The sequence below is a fragment of the Nicotiana tabacum genome, chromosome 1, assembly GCF_000715075.1.
Source record: "Nicotiana tabacum cultivar K326 chromosome 1, ASM71507v2, whole genome shotgun sequence".
NCBI lineage: Eukaryota > Viridiplantae > Streptophyta > Magnoliopsida > Solanales > Solanaceae > Nicotiana > Nicotiana tabacum.
Window position 1 is genome coordinate 32,317,059 of NC_134080.1, and position 15,658 is coordinate 32,332,716.

Sequence of the window (15,658 nt, forward strand, 5' to 3'; positions counted from 1 at the left end):
CTTAGTATCTTTAGTTGTTATTTTACTTCTTTAGTTTGTTAGTTAAGTAGTTATACATAAGAATCTTAATATTTATAACATAGGAATTGTTCAAGCTTGCCTTCTAAGTAATATTGAACAGTTATAGTAAAATCTTAGTTCTCTGTGGGATTCGACTACGGACTTCTAGACCGGATTATATTTTCAATCACCTCTTATCCTTTTTAGTACTAGAGTTGGGCTGATCAAATTTGGCGTTGTTACCGGGGAACTAATGGTGTAGTTGTAGGTGTATATATTGCTAGGTTTCAAGTTTTGACTTTTATTTTATTTTTTACTATTTGATTTTTTTTAAAGTTTACTTGTTGATTTGAGAAACATGGCATCTTGGAATTATGAGAGTTTCGATGTTGGTAATTCTACCACTGATCTTCCTTGTGCTTATTGTGGAGGAAATCACATGTGGCAAAATTGTCGAAATATTTCGGAGAGTGAGTTATGTGCACCAACTCAATCTTATATATGGAATATATGTGATGTGTGTGGTGGTCAAGATGATCACTTTTATGATTGTGCTTATACTTCTTATCCTCCCCCAACCACTTATTATGATGGTTCTACATTTTCTTACGAAGTCAATAGGAACAAAGAACCTGGGGATGCTGACCTAAAAGAGATCAAGGATATGTTGATGTGCCTCTTGGAATGAAATAATAAGAAAGAATTGCTAATACAAAGTCAATGGGATGTTATCCAAAGGCAAGAGGTAACTATTTGCAACTTGGAGGCTCAAGTGAGTCAAATAATTGTAGCTTTTAGTGCTCAACAAGTTAATAGTATGGATAGTAGCCAGGAGGAGTGTGCATTAGAGACAAAAATTGAGGTGCCAATGGAAGGGTTTAGAGAAGAATACCAACACTCTAACCAGCTAGAATTTGATAATGTCAATGTTGAAGAAATGATACTAGAGTCAGGCAAGAACATTGAGGATACAAATTTAGTTGATTCTAGTATAATTTGTATCGAGGAGGCTGAAAATCTTGAAGTTCATGTATTTGAGCGTGTCGGACCTCATTCCAAGCACTTCTCTACATTATGTTCGGATGGTGAAATAAGAATTGATCTTTGTCAATATAAAAAAGAGTCAAGGGAAGAGGTAGATAGACCTTATATTTTGATATTTTCAATACAGTCTAGGCAAGGTAACACCCCTCGGTCGAGAGCCAAAATGTGCATGAGAGTTTACTTAATTTTTGGCTCAAAAGAATTTGTACGGCCCAGGAGAAAAATCATAAGCTTAAATCAAAATTTGGGATTCAATTCATAAGCTCGAGGTGGAGGCAAAAAGTGATTCACGTCGTGCCGCGACGTTAAATCATATGCTTGTTGGGTGGCAACTCAACTTTACTTCTTTCTTTTATTTTTAATTATTTATTTTTACTTTACTATTTCTGTAGTGTCGTTTTTATTTTGTAGGAGCATGAAATGCAAAGCCGTTGGAAGGATGCAACAGCAAGCCGGATGGTTAGAACTAAGTGTGGGGTGTCCACACAAAGAAAAATATCCGGGGAGAAGTCTGAGTACCTATATACTGCTAGTGCTTCGGCATTTGGCTTACCAGAGAGTTTCTTCTACCCTCTTATTATTTATGTTGTGCATTGGGGATAATGTATAATTTTAAGTGTGTGGCGAGGAGATTCTCTGGGTGACTTTATATGTTATTTTTGTTGTGTTAGTTTAATTGAGAATTTATTTTTTTAGAAAAAAATTTGGACTTTTTCCGGCGATGGATCTCCTAGACAATTTTCTTAAGGGATTAAAATCTAAACAAAAATACAAAAAAAATAGAAAATACAAAAATATGTCTTTTGTTTTCCTTAGATAGTAATAATCCCTCATGGTTTTTCTTCATGCCTCGGTTCTTTTTTATGGGATGTAACTTGAACCGGGTAGTAGTTTTACTTTTTTTATTTTTTAGAGTAGTATGTAAGAAATAAAGGAGAAGATCTGATGTGATTCGCACCTTTTGACTTGTTTGATGGTTGCATACTTAGGTTCTGACATGTGTTTCACCTTCCCTTAGCTTTTAATATATGATGATGCCTTGGTAAAAATGAATATCATGTGATATGACTCCTACGTCTCGGTTGCTTGACTTGTGTTCACTTTGTGCTTCATGCTTAATATATCTCTTGGCTGTGTGAATACTTGTTTGATTGAGAGTCCGAATGGGACTGTCCTTAGTGAGTCATGTTCCATGTGTGAACTGAGTTTTTTTTATAGTCCATGTTATTGTATTTGAGTTTAGAACTTGTCCGGAATGTAAATTGAATCAAAATTTTAGGTGTTGCTCGGTTTGAAAAATGATGTTAGGCTTTCTTTTATCTTTTTGAGTTTTGTTGCCTATTACAAATAAAATCATCCCTAGTTACTCTTTTGAGCCTATAAGCCTTTCTTTTAGCACCCGCATTACAAGCATATCCCGGTTTATTCTTAATTGAATCATTTTGATCATTATACCTCTTAAAATACTTGAATTGTAAAGAGAGTGCTAGAAAGAAGTAACGAGGAAACTTGGGTAGCTTTTGAGTGGAACCAATAGAAAGAAGAAATGTGCACTTGTATTTTAATAAAACTACACTAGCGGCAAGGCAAAAATACAAAATAATAATAATAATAATAATAATAATAATAATAATAATAATAATAATAATAATAATAATAATAATAATAATAATAAAGAAAAAAAAATAAATAAATAAATAAAGGTTTCTTATTTTTGCTAGTGGATGTGATCTGAAGCAATGCGTAAAGAAGAATGAAAAATATTCTGGGGTGAGCTATCTTGTGATGATTGAAGGAATGTTGTGCTTAAAGTTGAATACATGATGTGTTAAAGTACTTAGGAGGGTTAGCCATTATATCCTAAATATATCCTACCCGTCCCTTAGCCCACATTACAATCATAATAAAGTCCTAGTTGATTTCGGACCGAGCTGGCCTATATTAGTAGAGGTTTACATAATGGGCAAGCCTATGTTACCTTTTGCATGCATGTGACTTCTTTGAGGGAGTGAGTGATTTTTCTTCATATGTATCAGTCCTTAAGTATTCGATCATGTAATTTGGATGTGTGGACTGCTTACTCTTTTGTTTTATTATGAGGGCACATGGTTTCATAAAGGATAGGTAACATTATTAAACTTCTCTGTTAGATTAAGTATACAAGCTTCGGGTGCATTGTGACATTGAGTTAGTTTTCGAGGCTAGGATTGTTATAATCATGTTGTTCCTGTGTTGGACATTTTGAAATTGGGCATAAGTACGAGAATTGTATTTTGACCACATATGCTAGAGCTTAATTGTTGCTATCAACCATGCTCATAGGTATAGTGTGTTGTGAATGTATGGCTTGTTGGGTCCTTGACGAGGAAGTGTTTAGTTAGTTGACTCGATGGCGAGCAACATTTAAGTGTGGGATAATGATGTCGTGCTATAATTCCATATATTTTGATGGTATTTACCTTACTTGCTTGTTGTTTGAATGCTAATTTGTGCGATAATTGAGCTTAATAGAGTTTATGTTACATGTAGGAATGCTTGGACATGAAGTGGAGAAAAGTTGCACGAAATTGTACCTCAAAGCTAATAAAAAGTCGTACAAGGCAATAAAAAGTCACGCTGTAGATAGTGCAAGGCTTTGTCCAGGGTATTGGCATTGGCACCTCTAATAGTGCCTCGCGGGGAAATATTGTCGCCTCTGATGGTTCCTCGCGGGGTAATTTTGGTGCCTCTGACAATACCCCGCGCCAACGATACTTATCCGAGCCACTTTTATTTCTTCATTATATTTGGACGTGTAGACCTCAACCCTACCATATAAATACTTTCTAAATTTAATTTTTAGAGGGCTGGACATTATTGGAGTGACAAAAGACTACGGAACACTCTAGAGCACGAATCACAAGAGTTTTTCTCTCCGTTCTTCTTTAATCTGTAGGTTAATGCTTTCGAATATTACTATGATTATTTATACAATTATGAGTAGCTAAACTCTCTAATATAGGGTTTAATGGAATCTATTGAAGGATGAATTCTTATTACGTTATTTTGCCTTGAATATCCCTACTTGTAACTACGTGTTTATTGTTGTTAATTGAATTGTCATCAATTGACTGTGCCTATTTATTATGTATTACTTGAGAAAAAGTGCATAGTTAGGTTATTGTCGAACAACGTCACTCCCAAGGTATATGAGAGATCAATACGGCGGATGGATTAGAGATAACGAAGCTTTGACGTGATCATAGTGGGCGGTAAAAAAGTGCGAGCTAGCGTAATTCGAGAGAATATGACTAGTACATTATTGTAGTTGCCCGAGAGAGAATTACGATAAGCCGAGTGCTCATGATCAATAGAGAATACTTAAGAGACGTAGCGGTAAGGATTCCGACAATTGAAAAAATCATAACTCTAGGCTTTTTCAATTGTGTCTCCAACCCTTAGTATCTTTAGTTGTTAATTTACTTCTTTCATTTGTTAATTAATTAGTTAGACATAAGAATCTTAATATTTATAACTTAGGAATTATTCAAGTTTGTCTTCTTTGTGATATTGAATAGTTATGGTGAAACCTTAGTTCTCTGTGAGATTCGACTCCGAACTTTTAGTCCGAATTATATTGACAGCCATTGCTTATCCTTTTTAAGAATAGAATTGGGTGTGATCAATCACCTATAATAAATAGTAGCATAAAGGATTTTGATCATATGATCTTAAATTAAATGCTTGTATAAAATATTCAAAATAGCTTTTGAATTTTGATGATTTTAGACTTGTAACATCATTTTTAAAAGATAGTGTCACTTGATAAATGAAAAATGTAAAAGTAAAAAATTTATTAAATAATAATATTAAATATGAGGCTTCTTTTGAAACGAATTAACAAAGAAAATAAAACATTGAAACGAAGAACTTATTTCACATAACTAACATAAATTCATTCAAATGATTGCCCATCATGACCTATATTCATCCATCTATACTATATTAAAAGCACGAATGCCCTTAGCGAAATGTCGTTCACCTTTTATGCCCCTTTAAAAATAGAGTCTGCACTAGACAAAATAGTCATTGAATTAATTTTCTAATATGTAGATTAATTATTTAATTAGTTCTCTAATATTTATGAATAGTCATTTAATTATTTTCCTTATATTTAGGGCTTTGAGTTTTCAATATTATCATTTAATATTTTCCTAAAATATTGTACTTTGAAACCAACTAAAATTTTAGTACTTATTAATTTTTTCCTTCATTGAACTAGAATTATTTTCTTTAAATAATACTAGTATTAAAACCCGCACGATGCGCGGATGGTACTTTTGAATATTAGTGTGATAATATTGTTCTTAATTATCTGCTCACTTCAATGCTATTAAGTATGGTAAATTTACTACATAAATAAGAAATATGGTCAAGGATGATGAATTTAAAAGGTAGCCATCTCAAACTCAAAAATCACATAGTTTCTAATCGTACACTTTAAGAACCTTTTTCCCAGGTTCCTAAACTGGGATGTTGTGGCATAAAGGCTGGAGTATTGATTCCTTTTTTTTTCATTTTACAGAGGTGACATCAATATCTCATACATAAAACATATATAAGAAGTTTAAAGTTTCACAAACACAAATAGATACGGAAACCTTAACTACAAAAAGACACTTATTCAAGTCTTGATTCATTCACTTAACTCACATATAACATAAAAAGGTTCCTTCTCATCATTCTGTGAATGATATAACAACATAAATGTTCAAATGCGATAATTCAAAACTTTCCAGTAGCTCTTCTAATATCAATCAAGTCGATAACATAAAAAGTCAAGTAACTTTAGATTATAAATCATGATTCTAAATGACAGAAACCAAATTAAAATACAACTTAAACTACTTCTCCTTCGTACCAAACTACTTACTAATGCAATCGTCTAAATAACCTTATTTCATAGATTTTTGTGACGACCAGACCCGTCGTCTCATGAGTTACTGTCTCGTTCATCCCATTTTCTGCTTCCTCATATTTCATTATCGGTATTGGGTGCATTAGAATTTATTTGGAGCGATTTTGACAAGAAATGAGACATTTAGTCTCTTTTAAGAAGGTTTAAGTTGAAAAAGTCAACCGGATGTTGACTTATGAGTTAAAGGGCTCGGATGTGAATTTCGACGGTTCGGTTAGTTTCGGGAGGTGATTTGTGACTTAGGAGCAGGACCGGAAGTAATTTTGGAGGTCCGGTGTTGAATTAGGCTTGAATTGGCGAAGTTAGTATTTTGGCGAATTCCGGTTGATAGGTGAGATTTTGATCCGGGTATCAGAATGAAATTCCGAGAGTTACTGTAGCTTCATTGTATCATTTGGGATATGTGTGAAAAATTTCAAGTCATTCGGACATCGTTTGGTCGGGTTTTTGATCGAATGTGTGTTTTAGAAGTTTTAAAAGAACTTAGGCTTGAATTTGATATAATTTGATGATTTTGGCGTTAGTTGAGGTGTTTTGACGATTGGAGCAAGTTTGGATAATGTTTTAAGACATGTTGGTGCTTTTAGTTGAGGTCTCGGGGGCCTCGGGTGTATTTCGAAAGGTTAACGGATAGATTTAAGCACGAAAAAAATAAAGCTGCTGCATTTTTTTACAGCACTGTGAACAGTAGTATGAACAGTGCCCATGAACAGTACCCCGTAACAGTATCCGTGAATAGTGCGGTGAACAGTACCCCGCAGCAGTATCCGTGAATAGTGCCGTGAACAGTACCCCATAACAATATCTGTTAACAGTACCCATAACAATATCCGTGAACAGTACCACGGGTGAACAGTAACACTGGGTGAACAGTAATTCCGAAAAATGGGCAGAATGTTTACATTTCATTCGCGAAAAACACCCCATTCTCCACCATATTTAGTCATTTTGAGAGCTTTTGGATGGGGATTGAAGGGAGTTTCAACTAAGATCGACTGGAGGTAAGTTTTATGAGTTAAATACATGATTTTATTGAAGAATCATCCTAGAAATCCATGAAAACATAGCCAAATTATAAGAATTTAGGGCTTGAGATTGAAATTCTAAATTTGGGATTTGAGGGGTCAAATTGACTCTGATTCTTGTGAATTTGATATGTATAGACTCGTGGCAAGATAAGGAACATTTTGATGTAAAAATTTCTGGATTTCAAGACGTGGGCCCGGGGCTCAAGTTTTGCAAAATTCGTGATTTTTGATATTTTTCGAGTCTTTTCGATTGGGTTATATTCCCTTAGCCTATTGTGATGTATTAGTTGTGGTTTTGGCCAGATTCGACGCGCGAGGAGGTCGATACGAAAGGAAAGGGCATCGCGGAGTAGTATTTGGCCGGCTAGAGGTGAGTAATAGATGTAAATGCTGTTTTGAGGGTTCCAAACCCCAGAATTTCACATCGTAATGCTATATTGAGGTGACTTGCACGCTGGATAACGGGCGTGGGGTAGAGCACCATTGGGGATTGTGACTTGGTCCGTCCCGAGAGATATTTTACTACATTTTTGGTTGAGATGTATACTTTATTATTGTGAATTGGGCTTGTTGCCATGCTTGGGGGCTTGTGCCGACCTGTAGAACCCTTAGGGGATTTTTGACTGGTTTTCCTCACTTATTTTGTTAAAGAATTTATATCCTCAGTCATGTTTCCAATTGTAGGCTTCTTACCAATTATTTGAATCCTTCAGGGATTGATATCACTGTTTTCGGATATTTTGCATATCATTTGACCTCAGTCCAAGGTTTTAAATATTTGTTTGCAAACTTAGCCATCTTTCTAAGATTTGAAAACTTAAATGATATTTCTAAATGATATTTCGGGCTGAGAACTACTGTTTTACAAATGCTCAAGGGGCTTATGATGATTTCTGGACTGAGCATGGATCGGGCAGCGCGCCGCAGCAGTGTTATATTGATATTGAGGCCGAGAGCCTGGTTGATTACATTGATATTGAGGCTGAGAGCCTGGGTGATTATACTGAGATTGATATGAGGCTGAGGGCTTAGATTTGATGCCATGAGATGGCTTGATATTGCGCTTGGGCTGTAGGAGCCCCTCCGGAGTCTGTACACACCCCCAGTGAGCGCCATTGACGATAAATAAATAGGGATGGCTCAGGTTGCACGCCACAGTGGGTACCAGAGGGTACCATCATATGCATTGCATTGCACTCATGCATTTATTCTTTATCTGCATTATCTGCCATAATAATTATGTGCTCTTATTTCATTGACTGGTTGCTTTATACTGTTCTGAGCCTGAGGGGCTGATACTGTTCTAAGATACTGAGCCCGAGGGGCTGATTTCTACTTATTATTTTGATACTGAGTTCGATGGGCAGATTTCTAATTATTATTTTGATACTGAGCCCGAGGGGCAGATTTCTACTTATTATTTTGATACTGAGCTTGAGGGGCAGATTTCTAGTTATTATTTTGATACTGAGCCCGAGGGGCAGATTTCTACTTGTTGTTTTGATATTGAACCCGAGGGACAGATTCTACTCGTCATTTTACTGCCAAATTACATGTTTTACTGGTTTAAAAGAAATTTCATATGATGTTTCACTGAATTGTTATTTTAAATGATTTCACTGCTTCTGTATAGAATGTTGTGTACCTTAACGTGTTTTCTTACCTTCAGTCATTATCTATATTTATTACTCACTGGGTCGGAGTACTCACATTACTCCCTGCACCATGTGTGCAGGTACAGGTATTCCTGAGGCATATAGCGAGTTTTCTACTGTTCAGTTTTCATCGGAGTTATCGAGGTAGCTCATGGCGTTCGCAGACCCGTTTTCTCCGTTATCTTCTGTTATTTATGATATCTTCAGACTTTGTTCCTAATTCCATACTTTGTTGAATTTTAGTAAACTCTGTAGTAGCTCATGACTTGTGATACCCCGGTTAGGGCTGAGTTGGGTTGGATTTCCATATTTTATCTATACTTTCCGCTATTGGATATTATTACACCATGTTTATACTATAATTGTGTTAATTAATTATCTTAAAAGGATGAATTGGGTTGAATGGCTGGCCTTGTCTTCATGAGAGGCGCCATCATGACCAGGTTCGGGAATTGGGTCGTGACAATTTTTCTCCTGTGTAATCACTCTTTTGACCTTATTACTTGATAATTATGCAAGATTATAATCAACTTCTACTACATATGGTTCATTCTCTTCTCTACTTCTCTTGGCAGGATTCCTTGCAGGAGAAAGCATCTCATTATCAGCCATGAAAACCTACAAAAAGAAAATAGTTAACAGATAATCAGAAAAGACAAATAAATTATTAAAATCATATTGTAGATGAGAAACAGAATGTATGAGATACTAAAGTCACCCTCGTAAAATGGAAATGTCAGTTATACATAGAACCTTACATTCCATCACTATTAAGCTCGAGTTAATCAAGCTTAAATCTTCTAAAGGAAGACTCCTCCAACTACATTCATGCATGATATCACACTTCCTACCTCTCTGAGTAAGCATCAAGACTAAGAGTATATCCAAAGGGTATATAAGAAGAAGAAAAAAATTTAGTGTAGATAATGAGATCTACCTTAGATTAACAATAAACTTTCTTCTATGACTCTCGATGGGCTAAAAGGAGAGAGGGTCAGGAAAACATTCACCTATTTTTTTCTCTGTCATTGATTTGCTTTGACAAACTAGAAATATCTTCAGGTACTTCATCTCAAGGGCTCTCACGTTTCACACTTTGTGGTGCATCGACACCATTATATAATAACAAATTTCTGTTAAAGTTAAGGCTTTATCTCAGGAAAAAAGCTAGATTCAGCAGGTCGAAAACTGTCTTCAACTTCATGCTGGCTGTCATTGCAGGATAAAACCAACATCACCAGAAGTTTAATGTCCGGACCTATAAACATAGGATTTTCCCTCTTCAACAACAAAGAACATGGAAAATTGTACAGAATGTCCACGATTTGGGTAAAGGAGAGATGCAACTGGAGTGCGGTCAGACATATAGTAAAATTTTCCACTAACTGTGAAAGTCAAACATCCCATCACAAAGAATTAACTCTGGAAACACTAATATACATGTAGTTGGGGAGCTTCTCGTCACCACCACAAATAGAGCAGTAAAAAACTAGAAAGATCCTTTTATATTTGAAAAATGGAAAGGAAAACAATGTTTCAGCTCTGGACATACGATAAACATGAAAATAAGTTATACTCTATATTAGATACTCTGTATAAGGTTATCGTTCTCGCTAATCTTAACAACATTATAAACTTTCGCATGCACTTTAATGTTGGAGCTCTTAACAGTCACTTTAAACATGACTTTTTTGTCAAGAATGTCATATGACTCCACTGGATAGGAACACTCATCAACAGCACCAGAAGTATAAGACCAGATTAGTGTTAGAAGTTCTAAAACACAAAAAGAAATAAAATAAAAAGTACATTTACTAAACCATCCCTTAAACCATTAGCCTACTTTTCATTCTGGTAGACTACATTACGTCATTTTATGATATACTTCTTATTTTGTTTCATTATTCACGTTAATTATATAATAACAATATCATTTGTCTACAAAGATTGTTGGTGCCAAAAAATGGCAAAGGGAATGGTATCAAAAAAATAATAGAGCTCTTCATTTTGTGTGATATAACAAATGGCCAGTTCCTATAACTATAAGGGTGTATTGGAGGTGCGAGTTAATTTTTACTATAATTTTGCATATATACCATATTTAACTTAATTGAAAAAATATATTATGAATTAAAATGAAAAAATTTACCTCTACTGAACTTTGATTTAACTCGTTAGCAGATTTCCCTATGAGTTTTATTGCTTCACGATCCCAAAGCAACAAAGATATAAAGCTAGTGCGATTCATTACTTGCACTTGAAGCTTGTACCTGAAAGATACGTTAAGAATAAGAAATTTAAACTTAATTTTTATTTAATTTTTTAAGTAAATAGAGAAGCTTATCAAACCTATGAATGGCAGAACTATCAAGGCGATCACATTTTTTGCGGTGAAATTGACTTCCAATTTTATCAACCTTCTCCGAGCATCTCTTGCACCCCTAATGTAACCATTATTTTTCAAGTTGCAGATTCACTACAGTTGCAACAATTCAAATTTAATTGTTGGAATATCAATTTAAATGCCAAGGAGCATAAGCTGTGAAAATTTCATTTTATTCCATTAAAAGATGATGTCCAAAACAAAATAGATATGCAGCGATAAGCAAAGATATTCAATTAGTTCCATTAATGTCGCTTATTAATTTTTGAATCTGATATTGAGGTATGTTATCATTATATTCCATTAAATGATGATCTTCTAAACCAAATAGATAAGCAGTAGTAAGCATCCAATCAGAAACAGAATAACTACGCTGAGAAGGTATTTGACTGATCCTGAAAGAGTTAGCTTCATTCAAACTTGCCAATATGTATTTACGCAAGGTTGTATTTGTTTTAAGTATAAACAATAATTTTTTTAGTATCCACATAAACTTAAATTTTCAAATAACCAACCTGGACTTAAAATCAACAGCTTGAGGAAGATTCGTATTAATCCAGAGCTTTGAAACATGCCAAGTATTACGCACAGAATACCTGCCTATATATAACATTAGTTTCAGAACCAAAATATTAACATAAAATAAATCTCTCATGTCAGAAAGACAATTGAAATACCTTGAAATTTGTGTGCTTTTATCATCTGCATAACCACTATAACTGGCTGATTGGGTAATCCCTCCAAATATAGCAAAATTTGGTCTACGAATTCTCCTAAAAAATTGCCGAAATATTATTCCTCCTACATAAATTATATAACAACTTAATCACATGATAAGTAATCTTGTTAAAATATATAACAAAGTAAAGTCTTATACGCAATCTTACTCATGATCTTCAAGCTCCACACTCGTAAAATCACTAGTCTTATCACCTTGGTTATGTGATTTTACTTCACCATAACTTACAATCTCTCTTATGACATCTATAATATTATTTTTTTTAAAAAAGTCACTACAAAGTTGATAAGACATTCAACTAAAAGAACTGCGAAAGGAATAATTAACAAAGAGTTCACTTTCATCAACATCAAGTTGATTTACTAAATACTCATAAGGTCTTAAGTCGAAGATACTCATACCAAAAAAGCTGATCATTTGATTCCTCTACAGTAGTCTTATGAGTAAATGCCAACTTCAATTTATGCCCCGTGTATTTAAGTTTCATATTATTTGGTCCAACCACAAGTTTTTCATAAAGTACAAACACAATTCCTCTATCTTTGGTTTGAACTTACGTATAAGGATCGACCAACAGTCACATGAATCCGATCGCCCCATAAACAAACAATTCATAAATAATATTGAATCAGAGAAATTCTCAATTGTAGAGTGTTGTCACATATTATATTAAACAATCAAGCACCAATGAGTAAAATATAATATTTGAATGTCTGGCTTTCCCAAATAACACATAATGCAGATTTTATGTTAATTACAGTTCATATGACACTAATCTTAGATATTTTATAGTTTAATATATCCAAAAATGTTCTTTCCCATGAAAAAAGTTATTTAAAAAAAAATACAAATGATTTCAAGTATATAAAAATTCTTTTCTACTTTAGAAAAAAGTATTTAGTTTAAGGCTTGGCGAACACTTCTTTACTTTTTTGACAGATAAACAAATAAAAAAGAATGCACCTTTTCATTTTAGAATAAGTAATATATTTCAATCTAGATCATAAAAAATTGAAATTGCAGTTGATTAAATACATGCAAAACCTGACGAATTCCATAGTACAAATTAGAAGATGGAGATTGTAGTCGAAATATGGGAAAAAATAAATGCATCTAAAAAGGAATGCACCTTTTCGTCTTGAATAATTAATTCAAGGGAGAACAGATTGGCAGGTTTATCGTGGTCTGGAATGTGCCACAATCTCACTACTCGTACCATCAAATTCCAACTCATCTTGTTACTTGATATATCACTGGTATAGTCAACTTTTGCCGTCATATTTTGCCTTAGAGAAAGTTTGATCAAAGAATTGTTTGTACAAAAGTATATGCTCGGTGCAACTATATATATTTGCACTATGATATATTGATATTACAACAACAACAACAACAACAACCCAGTATAATCCCACTTAGTGGGGTCTGGGGAGGGTAGTGTGTACGCAGACTTTACCCCTACCCTAGGGTAGAGAGACTGTTTCCAAATAGACCCCCGACATCCTTCCCTCCAAGAACTTCTCACCTTGCTCTTGGGGAGACTCGAACTCACAACCTCTCGGTTGGAAGTGGGGGTTGCTTACCATCAGAGCAACCCCTCTTGTCGAGTCATTAAATTAAGGCGAGCAAATTTTCTTACTAGACATGCACTAATCTGTTAAATAACTTAACACAATTCACCTTCTCATCTGAAATGTAACAACATGTGTTTAGGTGCATTAATTTTACAAAAAAGAAATTTTCATAAAAAGAGCCGGAAAATATGTGATTCAGCCCATAAAATGTAAGCACAAATAGAAATTTGAATTCCAAGCAACTAATTTAGGGTTTATATCTAAAATTAAGGAGGAAAGTCATCTGCACAAACATACCTTGAATTGGATTTTGGTTGGAGATGATAAAATGTAATTACTGTTGGGAAATTATGAATCTTTTCCAAGTAGAAATCTCTCCATTTTAGATAATAACCATTCCGATCTGAGGAGGTCTTTGCGCGTTTCTGGTTTTGTAAACATACACTGTTTCTTGTTGTTAATTTTCTTCTCATCTTCCATGAGCAAGTGATGTTGACAATTGAGTTAAGATGAGAATTGAGAATTTTTTTTAGGAAGAGATAGAGATAAAAAAAACTTTAGTAAACATGAAACATGATTCTTTTGTTTAAGATGTAGTGTTTTTGTAATTTTCAGTATTTTTTAATTTATTTAGTTGAAAACATATACAATTAACGGTAAGTAGAATTTTCTTGAAAATAGGCGATAAAAGTGGGATGATTGAGTGTTTTTTGGCCGAAAAATCTGTATATTAAAATATTTATTTTAATTGAAATAAGTTGCCAAATATTTTGTTAATAGGTTGCCGCTTGGCTTTTTAATAACTTGCCACTTGGCTAAATGAGAAGGCAAACTTTCTTGCTTTTAATATATATATAGATTTCAGTGTTTTTTAATTTATTTAGTTGAAAACATATACAATCAACGGTAAGTGAAATTTTCTAGAAAAGAGGCGATAAAATTGGGATGATTGAGTGTTTTTTGGCCGAAAAATCTGTATATTAAAACATTTCTTTTAATTGAAATAAGTTGCCAAATGTCTTGTTAATAGATTGCCACTTGGCTTTTTAATAACTTGTCACTTGGCTAAATGAGAAGACAAACTTTTTTGCTTTAATATATAGAGATTTGAAACCCTTTCATTCTATGTATGAACGTAGAATATCATTATCGCTTTAAATTTGTTTTAAGAAGTCAATTATTATTTAAATTAAGGGTTTACCAAATAACAATGATTTTTTTGTTAAGACTTTATAATGTATATATTTGAAGAGAAGGTAACGTAAATATAAATATAATAAAGGAACATAAAAATGTGATTGTTAGTTATAGGTAATTTGAAGTGCATTATGACATTTGTAATTCCCTCCATAGTTATTAGACCATCGAGCAAGGTCAATAAACAAATTTATAAATTATAGAAAAATATTACTGAAAAATAAACTTTTTCAGTACTTGTAATTTAGTTATTTTTTAATAGTTAGGACTTTAAAATCAACTGAAATTTTAATTATTAAATATTTCCTTATTTAATTATGTAGAAGTCCTAATATTAAGGACTTTAAAGTATATATTATTTGAGAGAAATAGGAGCATTAGGTTTCTTTTCCTCGTATATCCTAACGGCAATTTCCCTTGAAAATATGTTTCACATGCATTCTCTTATCAGGCAACTTATGAGTTTTGACCAGATGTCTCTATTTTTTGTTACTATTAAAAGTAAGAGAATTTTCTTTGATATTTGTTCAATAACTCATACACGGTTATAAATAAAATTTTATTTATGGTGAATATCTATATTTAGAGAGATTCTAGGGTTCATTACTTGGTGGCTAAGTCACCCTTTCCCTATAAATAGATGGTTCTATTCCATTGTAATTCATCCCAAAATCAATAAGAATTATCTCTCTTTCTTTGCAATATTTTCTTTATTGTTTTATAACACGTTATCATCACGAGACTCTACCGTCTCAAAAAGATTAAGAAACATGTTTTATGTTTCAATATCCAGTTGCGCCTATACTGAAAGGTTGTGTACGTAAGTCAGCAGTGTTCGTTGTCTTCCCTTACCTCTTAGAGAAGAATTAGCAAACAACAATTGATCAAGACCTAGAAGACCTTTCAATTGTGAAGCAAGATTAGAAAACGTTCAACAGTTTTATCCAATGGATCAAACAAATGTCGATATCTCTCTAGGTAAACTTGCATCAAAGTTCAATTATAAAAATATTTGTTTAATTGATTCATGTACGACACATACAATATTCAAAGAGAAGAAATATTTCTCTCATTTAAGTATGTG